The sequence below is a fragment of the Suricata suricatta genome, chromosome 8, assembly GCF_006229205.1.
Source record: "Suricata suricatta isolate VVHF042 chromosome 8, meerkat_22Aug2017_6uvM2_HiC, whole genome shotgun sequence".
Lineage (NCBI taxonomy): Eukaryota > Metazoa > Chordata > Mammalia > Carnivora > Herpestidae > Suricata > Suricata suricatta.
Window position 1 is genome coordinate 48,020,905 of NC_043707.1, and position 15,026 is coordinate 48,035,930.

At 47.0% G+C, this 15,026-nt stretch overlaps 1 long non-coding RNA gene across 2 annotated transcripts; it reads right to left on the reverse strand.

Moving 5' to 3' along the window:
- Positions 1 to 3,519: 3,519 nt before the first annotated feature.
- Positions 3,520 to 13,559, reverse strand: LOC115299849. 2 transcript variants are annotated; one of them, XR_003912365.1, is made up of 4 exons: positions 13,362 to 13,559; positions 6,102 to 6,193; positions 4,176 to 4,227; positions 3,520 to 3,842 (listed from the first exon to the last, which is right to left on the reverse strand). It is a non-coding gene; the product is annotated as an uncharacterized LOC115299849 (long non-coding RNA). The 2 variants fall into 2 exon arrangements; XR_003912364.1 differs by lacking the exon at positions 3,520 to 3,842 and having other exon boundaries at positions 4,118 to 4,227.
- Between the last annotated feature and the right edge of the window lie 1,467 nt (positions 13,560 to 15,026).

The following is a 15,026-nucleotide window of genomic DNA, read 5'->3' on the forward strand; positions in this document are numbered from 1 at the left end:
TCTGATTTTGAGGAAGCAGGAATGCTGACACACCCAGGGAGGTTTGCCCTGGGGACCCTCTTGCCCCTGACCATCAGGGCAAGCTCAGATTTCCATCATCCTTAGGTACAGAAATGGCCACTTTCTTTCTTTCTTTCTTTCTTGCTTTCTTTTTTATTGTTTTTAAATGTTTACTTTTGAGATAGAGACAGACAAAGAGTGTGAGCAGGGGAGAGGCAGAGAGAGAGGAAGACACAGAATGGGAAGCAGGTTCCAGGCTCTGAGCGGTCAGCACAGAGCCTGATGTGGGGCTCGAACTCACGAACAGTGAGATCATGATCTGAGCCAAAGTCAGACCTTCAACAAACTGAGCCACTCTGGTGCCCCCAGAAATGGCCACTTTCATGCTGAGAAAGGAGTGCTATCCTTGAGCATACGCTAAACTCGGGGTTCAAGGACAGGGAGCTCTGTGCAGGTCCTGCCACAAAAATGCTGTGTGGCTCTGGCAGGTTGCTTAATCTCTCTGAGCCTCAACTTCCTTCTCAGTAAAATGAAGCTATTAACACCTGTCCTGACTTCTCACTTTGCTGATACGAGTATCAAATGAAAAAACAGAAACAAAACGAAACAAATCATGGGAACAAAAAAAAGTCTGTTAAAATGTTCATTTTTAGGAGAACAATAAAGCTATTAAAAATCAATAATAGGCTAGCTGTACACAGAGCAACATGGTTGGGTCTTAAAAACATAGCCCTGAATAGAAAATGCAAAAATCATAATGAGCTGTATAACACAAAACAATTCACATAAACTAAAAATACACAGGCTCACAAAACAATCTCCTGGCCCAGAGCCAGGAGGAGTGGGGACCAGAAAAAGGACTCCAGCCTGTAATGGACACGGACATCTGCATCTCATTATCCTCAATGTGCTGTCCTGGCTTCTTTATGGTTTAAACCCATTCTCACTTAATCTGCCTCCCAACTCCAGCACTACCTCTCAATTTTTTGTCTACCTCTGCTCCTTTGGCTTTGGCATTCTTTCATTTCTGCCCCTGATTCTTGGCCCTTCCACAAGAATTTTCTCTTGTAGTCCATACTTTGACACCCCAGCTTTTGTCTCTCTTGGGTAAAGAGGTTGGAGGTGGTTAGCAAGGATATATTGACTATAATAGGATTTTTCTTTAATGAGATCATAAATGAGAAGAAAAAGCAAAGTTGGAGGAAATAGAAATCCAAGAGCAAGGTGAAAATGCCAAAAATACATTCCATCCGTTTCTGCACACTTTATTTTATGTTCATAGACGGCGTTTGGAGCTTCCTGGAAACTCATGTAAAGAGGAAACATGAGGTATGCAATTCACTATGCTTTTAAACAAAAACAAATGTATTAAAATCCAAAAGAATTCAGGATAAAAGAGAGGCAAAGGGAACTTCCAGCATGAGAATAAAGAAAAATCCCAGGGTATTAGCCATGCAGCAGGCCTGGAGAGCCCAGGAACATTCCAGGAGCTGTCTCCAAATAGCCATCTCTGTGGGAGGAGACTGGATGGAATGCCCGATATGTTTGAAAGTACTGCAGAGTTTAGACAACGAGGGGGAATCCAGCATGAAATAATGAAAAATTCATGGAAATTAAGCACAAGGACAGGACAATAATTATACCCAGTATTTATTTTTAAAGTACAAGAAAAGTAAAACTAAGAACTGCCATGAATCGGATTTATGTGCTCTTAATAATGTAATCATCAAATATCAATATAAATGTTCATCAAACTCACACTGTAATATATTAAGAGGAGAAGAAAATGACTGTGCGAGACAGTGTTTTTTGATTCAGTCTCTAAGTTTTGAGGTCCTTTATATTTCTCACTATAAAAATGATAAGGTGGGAAATCAGTAGGTAATGCCTATAATGGAAAAATCAGGAAGTCACGGTAGAAGCTTGTTGTTTAGGGGTATGAAAGGGAGTACCAAAAAAAGAGCTATGAAAGTTGAGGCCAAAGGATCCACTTTCAAGGTGGCTCCCTCACACAGCTGGCCTGTTGTTGCTGGCTGTAGGCAGGAGGCCTCCGTTTCTCACTGCATGGACCTCTCCAAGGGCTGCTTGAGTGTCCTTACAACATGGTGGCCAACTTCCTCCAGGGTGGGTGGTATAAGAAAGATCGTAGTGGAAGCCACCGCGGAAGGTGATCACACAAAGATAGAAGTCACCAAGAGGCCAAGATCACTGGAGCCTGCCACACAAGTATTCAAAAAGTAGAAACTTGCTAATAGAGTGGACCTCATCCTTAACATGCTTATAAGTACATCATTGTTAGGCCAGTGGCATAGCAGTAAAGCCCAGTTCCAAAAAGCTGGCCAAGAGACCAAGAGACCAAGAACAATGTGTCTGGGTATCCAGCTCTCTGAAGATCTCTAAACGTCTGACTTACCCATGGATAAGACCTAGGGAATCTAGATGAATGGTGGGAATGCATGTCTTTTGCCTCCATTAATGCTATTTTTTGCAACCGAGCATTTGGTAACTGATGAGCTGCTGGGAGCTCCATGTTATGCTGGCTGACAAGTACTTGCAGTTCGGCTCCGCCCTGTTACCAGTTAAGGGCAGATCCACATTTCTTTATGTGATAGGCTGAGCTGGAGATGGGCTGTCATCCACGTGGTAAAGTTCAGGAGCCCCACTGAGACACACGTGTGGCTGGAAGGAGAGCATCTTGCATGTAATACCTGTCCTCCGTGCAGACAGCTTTGACATTTAGGGCTTTCCAACTTTAAATCCCATACCCCTCCTCCTAGCCCAGGAGCAGAAAACCATTCATTCTCTTTTAAAGTTCTATCAACCTTCTGAAGTCCAGCTCAAAAGCTCCGTATACATCAAGTCTCCCGCTCCCCCTCCATACCCACTTTCACCTCCTCCAGCCCAGAGTCCCAGCCTCCCGGCTCCTTCCCTGCTCCCTTGGCCAACCTTCCTGACTCATACCTACTGATGGAGAGGAAATTAACCAAGACTGAGGAGGAAAGGTGGGTACGAGTGTAGTGAACAGGGTGCATGGATAAGTAGTGACCCCACCAAACTCTGCCATTTTGTTCAGATATAAGACACACGTGTACCTTCTCAGGGCTCAGATCCATTCATAAGCAGCCCTTGCGACTTCTGACTCTACAAAGTGTGCCTTTCGAAAAGAATGATTCTGGGAACACAGAAATGCCCACAAGGGATATCCACAATTTTTGGGTTTTGTTCAGGCATATTTTTTCCCCCTGAAAAAAATGACCATAGTTTTCATCAGATTCTCAAGACCCAAAGAGGTAAAGAATCCTTGTCAGAGGACATACATCCGAGCCTGCAGGCCAGATGTGGTCCTCTGAGGTTGTTGGTTTGGACAGCACAGTGGTTTGGGGGGGGGGGGGTCAGTATGGAGGTTAACAACATTTAAATGTCAGAAGATTTTACACAAAAATACTGATTTCTAGTTTTGGGTTTATTATTATTATTATTATTATTATTATTATTATTGGAAAACGAGGCAACCCTGAGCCCACATTCCCTGGTGGCAAGAATTGGCCAGTCCGGGGCACCAGTTGCCCTTCAGATTTCACAGGGGCTCCCACAGTCCCTAAGAGACCAATTTCTTTCTGAGGAGGCTGCCTTCTTGACCCGGGCTTAGGGCCTTTTGTTTTCCGTCTTCAAACACAGGTAATGTTGCCCTCCCAGCAGTTGGTTTTCTCGGGCTTCAGGCCAGGCTCTCTCCAGGTTTACTTAAGGCTCTCCACCGGGCATCTCGCTCTCACACGGGAGTGCACACTGCCTCACACCTGGCTGCCTAGCGGAGCTCTTCCTCCAAACGTAGGTTTCCTTACCTGTTGAGGGACCTACCTGAGGGAACCGACCCCACCTGGCCCCGCCCCCATTCCTAATTGGCAGACTGGCTGGGGGTGGAACCAAGCAGACTCCACCCCTCTTCTGCTTCTAGCCCATCTTCCCAGCTCTGAGTAGCCTGCCCACAGATCACATGTGTGGCTCAGGACCTCAGGCCCTGGTGGGGCAGGTGCTCCTGGCGAAGGGCCCCATTTGCTCCCATGTGAGAGCTTTAGCGGGTAACAAAGGTAACACTTTGTTCTCAATCAGTCTACACATTGCCTGTTGTCTCTCTTTAATCCCGAGATTCAGGATTCACACTACTTTTCACTTACCAGCGGGGTTACCTTAGGCAAGTCAATTCATCCTCTCTCCTGCCTCAGTTTCCTGTGTGTAGAAAGAGGATGATAAGACTGGTGTCACCTTTGGGTGCCTGGGTGGCTCAGTTGGTTGAGCGACCAATTTTGGCTCAGGTCACGATCTCACAGATGGTGCATTCAAGCCCAGCATTGGGCTCTGTGCTGACAGCTCAGAGCCTGAAGCCTGCTTCGGACTCTGTGTCTCCCTCTCTCTCTGCCCCTTGCCGGCTTGCATTATGTCTGTTTCTCTCTCTCTCTCTCTCTCTCTCTCTCTCTCTCTCTCTCTCTCTCTCTCTGTCTCTCTCCAACATTAAAAAAAATTTTTTTTAAGTACTGGTGTCTCCTTCAAGTTGTCATGAAGAAGAAATGTGATACTCCAGTTTTTAATGCTTACCTTGCCTAATATCCAGAACATAGTAAGGACTCAATAACCGTAACCTATTATAATTTCCAACCTCAGTATTTTAAAAGTTAAACCAAACGGACTTGCAAAAATCCTCCCAGTCTTCCCTCTTATGTATCTCTTCGTTCTCACATGACTACCATGCTCGGAACACTTCTGACAAAGATGGGGGGCGGGCATTTCCCCCACCAAGCCATTCTCTGGAACACCAGCTGGGTGGCCTACAGTTTAACTCAGTTCTGACACGATCTACCTTGAGATAACGTCAGCTCCCACAGGTTAAGGGCTCAGTCCCCCAAGATTGCCCTCACCCCACTTCAGATCCCAGGTTGTCACCTGAGCTTCTGACCAATCAGCTACGAATCAGAGGCTTTCACGGCCCCTGCCTCAGGTTTAATTTGCTAGAGTGCTCACAGAACTCAGGAAAACACTGTTTACAGAGCTTCATATAAAACAGTGTGATAGGGGCACCTGGGTGGCTCAGTTGGGTAAGTCCAACTTCAGCTCAGGGTCATGATCTCATGTTTGTGGGTTCGAGCCCTGCGTCGGGCTCTGTGCTGACCGCTCAGAGCCTGGAGCCTGCTTCCAATTCTGTGTCTCCTTCTCTCTCTGCCCCTCCCCCGCTCCTGCTCTCTCTCTGTATCAAAAATAAAACATTTTTTAAAATGTAAAAAAAAACGGTGTGATAAAGGACACAGAGGGACATCCAGCTGGAAGAGATGTATATGCAAGGTCTAGGAAGACAGCACAGGGGCTTCTGTCCCCATGGAGTTGGGGCACATCACCGTCTTGGTACATGGACGTGTTCGCCAACCTCTGACAGAAGCCCACATGCTGGTATTTCATGAAGGCTTCCTTCCACAGACACGGTCAATGATTAACTCCATTTCCAGTCCCTCCCCCGTCTCTGGAAAATGGGGTGTGGGGCTGAAAACTCCAACCTTCTAATCACGACTTGGTCTTTCTGGTGACCAGCCCCCATCCAGGAGCCATCCAGGAGGCGGCCCACAATTACCTCATTACAACATAGGGTGCGGCCCATGTCCTTATCACTGGGGAGTTTACAAGGGTTCAGGGGCCCTGGGCCAGGAACCGGGAACAAAGGCCGATATATGGATTTTCTGTTATCTCTCACAGACCCAAGCAAGGAAACCCAAAACAAATAGAGAAACACAGATTTTCTCTGGTTGGAGCACCCCCATTGCACCCTTCTCTGGCCTCTGAAGTAGCTCCAGGAGACCCCCCCGGGGCCCAACCCCAGGAGTCCACTAGACATAGTTTAAAACCACCCTCCACGAACCCCGTGCTAGAGCCACACATCTGAAAATCTCCTTCCGGCCACACTCGGTAATCACAGGTCCTGTGAACAATCGCCTAGGTTTCTCTCCATCTCTCCTCCTTTCTCAGCCCTGCTGCTATGACCTCCACCTTCAGGAGTTTTTACTTCCTCCCGTAAATTCAGTAATTCACTCATTTAGCCAATATTTATTGATACCTACTCTGTGCCAGGCACGAGGGAGATACTTCAGAGACAGCAGCGAGCAATATTTCTCTCAAGGAACTTCCCTGTCCTCAAAGAAGTTCCATTCTCCTGGAGGGAGACAGAAAATAGACAAGTAAAAGATACAGCATGAGGGATGGGGAAAATCATAGGAGTAGAGGGTGGTGGGACTAGTTTAAAGGCTTCATTGAAAAGAAAATGTCAAAGGCTCAAGGGAAACAAGGGAGTGAACCATGTGAACGACTGGAGGAAACCCATTCTAGAGAAAAAGAAGAGAAGGTGCAAAGGCCATGAGGTCAGTGTGCTAGGCATGTTGAAGGAGCAACTAAGCAGGTCAATGTGGGGCTGGACCAGGAAAGATAGGGGAAGATGAGGTCACAGAAAATAGGGGATCAGCCTGCAAAGACCTGGTAGGTCATTGTAATGCTTTTGGTCTTTACTCCGAGCACAGTGGGAAGCCTTAACTGAGGCTTCCCCATTTTCACCTGCTTCCCTGCATTAGCCTCCTCTCTGACCTCCCTGACTCCGCCCACCCTGCCTGCCCCTCCCATCAGGTCAGTGCTGTCGAGGCAGCTTTCCGCAGCCAGCACATCATTCCCACTCTTCCCACGTTTACCAGGCCCCCGTTGTTGCTCGAAAATGTCAGTTTCCTTGGTGAGGTTTTTAAATTTTGTGATTTGAGCTTAGTTAGACCCACCTCTCTAATCTTTCTGCAGTCATGTTCCAAGGAGCATCCCCCCCACCCCCCACCCCGCCGCCGCCGCCGCCGTCAATAATATGGAATGGGTTCTAATTCCCTGTAGGGGGCACTGCCTCTGACCCTCTGTTCCAGCTGCTCCCTCTGCGGGCAGTGTTTTCCCCCTTTCTCTTCTTCTCTACGACTGTTCAGCATTTCCCCAAGTGTTTTTAAACAAATGATCTCTTTCCTATATTCTTCCCACCTAACCCATTAAGCTAGAATTCATTTTTCCTCTGCTCTTAAGCACTTCCTTGCATTTGATTTTGAGCCGTTATCACAGTGCGACCTTCATTAGTTATGGGTACCCCATGTTATAACTCCTCCTGGGTTATAAACTGACAGGAACATTGGAATCAACATCAACTTTTGTAACCACACACCCCCTAGAATGATGCCTCTGGGCAGGAGGGGGGATTCTAATCAAATCAATAGTGTGTAGGGTTTGGGGTAGGACTTTAGCATCTTGACTTTCTGGCTTGTGTGGCCTTGGCCAGTTCCTTAACTGTTAAGCTTTTTTCTCCTTTTTTGGGAAAATGGAGGTGGTGGTGATGGTGATGCTTAGGTCAGAGCTCTGTCGAGGGAGTTCAGTGAGCCACAAGGTGGGGTTTGTCATTGAATAAGGGCTCAGCAAAGGCAGCTGCCATCATGCGAGGCCCGGTGTAGTATTTCTCAAACTGTTGAAAGTCCAGACTTGTTAAAAGGAGGGAATGTCTCAGAGGATCCCTGAAAACACGTAGGCAAAAATGCTCACTCAAAAATCTATCTTTATAAATGGAGTAAAAATGTTGTAAAGCTCATCATGTTGAGAAGTCAAAATTAAAGCAGTTCTCGAAGAACAGTGCGGAAGCTAAGACCGTCCACAGACCCCAGTCTGAGGAGACTTTGTTTATCAAGTCGACCTGGGGCCGAGCCAAAGGCAGGGGAAACAGAGGCCACGTTGATGGCCGGCAGTGTGGTTTCCTTCCAGGGGACATTCTTTGTGGTGGTCTGAAGAGACAGAATCTTCTGTTCTTCCCACTTGGGAGGGACGAGGGAGGAGGAGCCCAGAGGCCAGCGGTTTGCCCCTGGCAATTGCAGCCTGTGTTAGTCCAGCCAGAGGGTGTGAGCCACCTCCCACTAGACCCCGGAGCCAGCAGAGCCTTGCACAAGACTCAGGGGGAAACGGACCGTGGGCAGAGGCAGAAAGAATTTCAGGGAAAACAATGTAACTGAGGAATGTTCTATCTCCAGCAAATGGAACAATCGCCAAGGCAAGAGGGGGTCTTCTAAGCAGAGAACCATGCAATTAAACGTAAAGAAGGACGCTCTGTGCCCCCTCCTTCCAGCCTGAGACCCTGAAGGGGCTGCGGATCCCTTGGGGTGCACTGGACAGCTGCTCTCTAAATGCTCTTTCAACCCCATGCTGCCCAGAACACATTCTTCGCCTCCCTCCCCCCTGGCAGGATCTGGTTTCTGAGAGTCACCCTGGCCCTGGCCACAGACTCAGAGTGGAGACAGCTGGAGATTTCCTAACTTGCATTTCAAAGAGATCTCGAGAGCTTCCTCCCCTTAGGCAAGGCAATGTATGGTAGCCACCCTCCAGCCCCCATAGACAGGCTGAGGCCTCAGTAGTAAACACACTGACCACTCACCATTTCCCCTCCCCAAATCCTAAACAGAAGTCTAAATGATCATGACAGGTATGGGCAGGCCCGTTATGCGAATACAAAGGAAGGTCCTTCACATTCAGGATGGAGCTGCAGAGACCAGTGGGCCGCGGCCTCCCTGAAGCTCTGTTCTCTCCTTGGAGACCCTGAGTGGAGGCTATCAAGCTTGGAATGTCATTTTGCTCTTCCCAGCCTGCTTTAGAAAGAGTGCAGACATTAAGCCAAGGCTGGCACCCTAAAACGTTCACGCACACAGTGCCCTTGTCCTAGAGCAATGAGCGGAAGCAGCTCCCAGGAGCTCCTGCCCTGGGGTCCTCGGATCCCTGGGGAGGCACTGGTGGGAGCAGAAAATGTGGGACCGGCCACCCCCAGGAGGGCGTTTTGGTCTAGTGGAGAAGCAAGCTCTGTCCTAAGTCACTGCAGTATCTGCAATCAGAACCTAAAAAGAAACTCAATCGCATGTTAACAAACTAGAATTTAAATAAACATTTGTAGGGAAAAAAATAATAAATAAGAAAGAAAAGAAGAAAGAAACTCAACTCTTGACCCCAGAGCCCAAGGATGTAAGCAGGGCTCCCTTGGCCTCCGTTATTCCTTCCACCCCCCTCCACTGCCCCGCCTCCTTCCTTCCCCACTGTAAATTGGAACCATTTCCCAGAGAGAGTTTGGCGATGTGTGCCAAAGGTCTTATTAAATCTGACTTCTAAGAATCCACCCCAAGAAAACAATCTGTTTCATTTTGTCTTAAATCTGTAAGTGTTCTTTTTGAAGTGTTATTCCGTAATAAATATAAATAGCCCAACAGAAGGGATTGAGGAAATTATGGTATTTTTGGACACTAGAATGCCATAAAATCTTAGGGAAAAAATATGGGGAAAAGTTCATGCTAAATTGAGAATTTTTTAAAGCATTTTCCAAAACATTATCTCCAATGATGTAAAGATGAAGCAAAACAAACAAACAAAAATGTATCCAAAAAAATAAAAAAGACCAGGAAGATATGTTGATGGTGGCTATATGGATGATTTTTTCTTCTTTGTACTTTTTAAATTGTCCTCAAGTAACATGCATTGTTTTTTTTAAAGTTTTTGTTTGTTTGTTTATTTATTTTGAGAGAAGAGACAACACATGTGGAGGACGAACAGAGAGACGGAGAGGGAGAGAATCCCAAGCAGGTTCTGAACTGTCAGCACAGAGCCCAATGCTGGGCTTGAACTCACAAACCTCGAGATCATATGCCAAGCCGAAATCAAGAGTCGGATGCCTAACTGACAGAGCCACTCAGGCATCCCAACATGCATTATTTTTAAATCAGCATACGAAAACAGTTAAGTTGTCCACCTTCCTAAAAGACAGCCACATATTTTATCCAATACACATACTTACGGAGCAGGTTCTTCTTACTTTGCCTCCTGAAAAAAAGCCAGAGTTGGAAAAGGCCGATGAACATAGAGCAGGTCACAGATCGATAAAAGAAATCGGTGGTGGGGCCAGCTAAATAATTTGCAGGGTCCAGTGCAGAACGAGAGCAAGGAAATCCTTTTTCAAACATTAAGATGTTTGAGACCTCAACAGCCGAGCATCAAACCGAGTGAGGGGCCCTTCTGAGTAGGGGGCCCTGTGCCACTGCTGGGGTCACATGTCCAGGAAGCCAGCCCAGGTCAGTGGCCTGACACAGCCAGTGAGGGTCTGCAGACCTGCCCTGTGCCCAGAGGAACTGGCAAGAGGTCTCACTGCTTCCTCACCTGATGCTGAACAGATTTTCATCCTTCATGAGTCGAGTCCAATTTCCCAGCAATCAACCTCAGGGACAGTGGCATACTTTATCATATATATATATATATGGAATCATATATATATATGGAAATCAGAAGCCAACCAAGATTACTTAAACCCTGGATCATAACCTCCTTTTTTCCCCTGTAAGGTGACTGCTTATTAATTCTATTTTAAGGATACCAGAAAGATGCCAACCCATTTTCTACTCTGAAATTAATGACAGTCGCTACTGAGAACAGAAGTGAGAATTTTCTTTAAAAAGCGATTTCTGACTATGTTCTTTTCAGAATCATCAAGACCCCTGATTTGCAGAGTATTAGGGTCTTTCCCTGGTCCAAGACCCCCTCCCCCCCACTTTTTTTTCCAGTCCGTTCTTTTTGGGAGCAGAGGAAATTCATTAACAAATTCACTACAGAGCATTATTCATTCCACATGTCACGCGCAGAGGTTTTGTAATACCAGGCGTTCCAGTAAATCACCCGTGAATTGTGATCACATGAATCTAACAAGGCTCACTGAGCAGCATCCCTGCTAATGACCAAATGAGGGCAAGGTTGGAGGAAGTATGTTGATTTCCCTTTTCTGAGGGGGGAGCAAACTCATTAACTAACCCTTGTATTAAATTATGTGCAAAGCAAATCTCTCCCCTCGCAACCAGTCACAGTGGCCTGGCCGCCTGCTGCAGAAATGCAAACAAATTGGATTCAAACCAGGCCAGACACCTGCCTGATCAGACCTTGTGAAAAACAGATGTAGTGTTGTTTAGACAGGAATGCAAACTCTCAATTTCTTCTTCCTCTAACTTCTCCATGAGACTTTACCTGAGCCAAGACAGGGGTGGCGTAGAGCTCCAGTTCTACCCCTCACCCAATGGCCAGAAGGACCCCTTTCATTTCTTTTTTTTTCTTTAAATAGTTGTTTTGTTGTTAGTTCTTTTTTTTTTTAATTTATGTTTATTTATTTTTGAGAGAGAGAGAGAGAGAGCATGAGCAGGAGAGGGGCAGAGAGAGAGAAGGAGAAACAGAATCTGAAGCTGATATGTGAACACAGAGCCCAGTGTGGGGCTGAAACCCACAAACCACAAGATCATGACCCGGAGCCAAAGTCAGAGACTTAACGGACTGAGCCACCCAGGTACCCCCCCCGCCCCCCGCCACTCATTCCTTAAAAAGTGGCACTTGGAAGTTTGCCCTACGGTCTGCCATCCCGGGTTCTTTGAATCTCTTCTCTCTTGACTTTTCCTCTTTTTTTTTTTTTTTATCTTGCTGAAAAGTGGAACAAAGATTGAATATTGGAAAATACCTGTAAGGGGCATCTGGTTCCACTCCTCTAACACTTGCATCCTCTGTAAAGCCCCATCCAACATTCATCCAGCCTTTACTTGAACACCTCCAGGAACAGGATGCTCACTACCACCAAAGATAACCCAAAACATTCTTGCAATGGGGCTGACTATAATTTCCTCTCTCATTTGGACCTCTCTGCTTTTGTGTAACTAACTTGTACTGAACACCTTTTACATTTTGGGGCCAGATAAAACAAGTATTAGCCCTTTTCCTTATGGTGACCTTTCTGATGTTTGAAGGCAGGGCTCTTGTTTCCCATAGGTCTTCTCAGTGGGTGTTGCTACTCTATTTCCCAATGAACTTGGCCATGACAACCTGTTGGAGCCTCAGTTGTCTTGCTTGTAAAATGGAGATAATAACACCTACTTTTCAGGATTGCTGTTGGGGGTAAAAAGAATGCAAGCAGGGCACCTAGGGGGCTCAGTTGGTGGAGCATCTGGACTCTTGATTTCAGCCTGGCTCATGGTCCCAGTGTCGTGGGATTGAGCTCCATGTCAGGCACCTTCTGCCCCTCTCCCCCACTCACTCTCTCTAAAATAAATAAATAAATAAATAAATAAATAAATAAATAAATAAATAAGGGTTTTGGCTTTTAAAAAAAAAGAATGCATGCACCCCTATGTTTATAGCAGCGCTATCAACAATAGCCAAGCTATGGAGAGAGCCCAATGTCTATTGACAAATGACTGGATAAAGAAGATATATATACATGTACATATGATGGAATATTACTCAAGAATGAAATCTTGCCATTTGCAATGACATGGATAGAGATAGAGTGTGTTACGCTAAGCAAAATAAGTCCATTAAAGAAAGACAAATACCACATGATTTCACTCCTATGTGGAATTTATGAAACTAAACAGATGAACATACGGGGTAGGGGAAGAGAGAAGACACAAAATATGAGAGACTCTTAAAGACAGAACTAACTGAGGGATGACGGAGGGAGGAGGTGGGGGATGGGTTAAATAGGTGGTGGGCACCCGTGGTGAGCACTGAGTGTCGTATGTAAGTGATGAATGAATCACTGAATTCTACTTCTGAAAACAATAGTGCACTGTATGTCACCTAACTAGACATTAAATAAAAATCTGAAAGAAAACAAAAAAGAATGCATGCAAACATCTCACAGGAGCCTAGCAACTCTAAAATATCATCCTCCCCTAGGACGGAAGAGAACACGGCTGAACCACAGCCAAATGACACAGGATTGTTTCCCCTACTTCACACTAATGCTGGGCTTCTACTAATTCGGCCTAAGAAGTACCATCTTTTAGAGTAGCCACACTTCCTGGTACTTACTTACATAAGTCTTTTTGTTTAAACCTGTTGCACAATTAGAGGCAATTTATGTTTTCATAGAACTAACCTAGTGGCTATTCCTGACTATGCCTGTGCATGATCACCTCCACATCTTTGCTCACGTGAATCCTTTCTCCCGGAACATTTTCGAGGCCCAGTCCTCCCTCCAAGGCCTACCTCAAATGTCTCCCCTTTATGGAGCCTCTTCAAGTCTCCCTCAGTGAAGTATGACCACAGCCTCTTACTTCTTAGGAAGCACCCTCCCTTAACGGGACTAGACTTCAACCAGCCATGCAATCTTAGGGAGCAGAGGGAAACGTGTGCCTGATTATCATCATCTTACCTGTAACACCTCCCTGGGCCCCCACCCTGCCTGAGTCGTCAGCTCCTGAAGCACAAAGTTCATCACTGACCCCCTGCACAAACTGGCTCTCGTTAAGTACCTGTTGTTGGGATCAGTTGTTTCGAGGGTTAAGTGAGACCCCCGCGTTCGTGTCCCGCGGGCACAGAGGGCTTCGTGAGCAGTGCAGAGGTGGGTGCCCTGCAGAAGCCGCAGCCCAGGGCAAATGGGAGCTCCTGGGGGCGCCCAGTGAATCTCCAATCCAGGGGATGCAAGCCTGACAGCAAGGTCCCTGCTCCCAGGAGGTCTGCAAAGAATGGGGTGCAAAACAAAAGATGGCCTCTGGGTCCTGGCCCTCTGGCAGCTGGCCTCTGGCGTACTTCCACGTTCCAGAGAGGAGTGCGGCCTCTGGAGAGCTTACACCTGTGAAAAAACCTTGTGTCTGGGCCCCTTGCCCCTCAAGCTCAAGGAGATCTCTGGGGGGAGAGGACAGCCCCCCCCCAAACAGTAGAGAGACTCCTTTCTCTCTGCGGGCCTCCCCCTCCCCGCCTGTTTTCCACAAACCCCCCTCAAGCTGGAGCACTGGGTACTGATGCTATAAAGAGGAAGTTCATGTCCCGACTCTCAAGGGGCTGTTTCCCCAGGGACGGGGGCAGTTTCACAGCTAATCTGGGGGGATGGGTCCATTAGCAAACAGTGACATAGAGTGAGACATAATGACGCATGTGCAGGAGCCGGGAAAAGCTCTTGGACAAGAAGGTCAATTGGGAGCCTCTTGCAATGGTCCCGTTGAGTGATGGTGACAGCAGTGCCAACAGTGTGGGGAGGGGCCTGCATGGGTGTTCCCTTCTGGAAGCTGCCCCAACCCCCTCCCCCCAAGCAAGGCGGGGGTAGAAGGTCCTCCTATCCCATAATCCCACCACCCTGTAACATAGTTGCCTGTTTATTCACCCCTTTATCCCATCTGTGCCCTGGCTGCGAAGACAGCCATATCTGTCTTATTCAGTATTGTAAATAAGCATGTAGTACGTAGTAAATACTTCATCAATATTCATTACATTTTTAATTAATCAATTGTCTGTCCCAGTTGGCTTTGACATTGAAGTGTTCCCACAGATGCTGCCTCTCACGTGGGCTCCATTCAGACGTCAGCATCTCTCACTGGCCTTCCTGACCCGGACCTGTGTCTCACCCTGACTTTCTTCCTGCTCCGTAAACGAGGCTTTGGGCGTCACCCTGCTCTCTCCTGGTGTTCCGAGCCCTGCACCGCTCTGAATGCCTTCTCTGGCTTTGCTGCTGATGACAGCAGTTCAATCCCATACGGGGTCCAGGTAAGACAGACTTCAGGTCCCCTTTTTAAGTCTGGGATTCCTACACGTTCCCTCTGTTTGTAATAACTGACTCCCCTAATTATCACTTTTCATCGGTACAGCATCCCTTTGCTCCTTGCCTGACAGGCTCCTCGGTCCGTCCTGTTCCTTGTCTGCCCAAAACCCGCCACAGACAGGAGCCACCGATGCTAATTTTGAAATGGGTATTGTGAGCAGCTGGCATTTGTGTGTTTTGTGATTTACAAGACCCTTTCACATACATGATCTCATTTAGTCATCACACTGTCCCAGGGAGGGAGGTATTGATGTTGCCTACAACTTGAACTTCGCTGTCAGCTCCGTGCCCTTCCGTTGCACCACCCGCGGCGAGGGTGAGCCAGTTGGTGCTTTCCAGGTGTGAATCGAATCAGTAGGAGTGTTGAGCCTCCTGAGTTGCC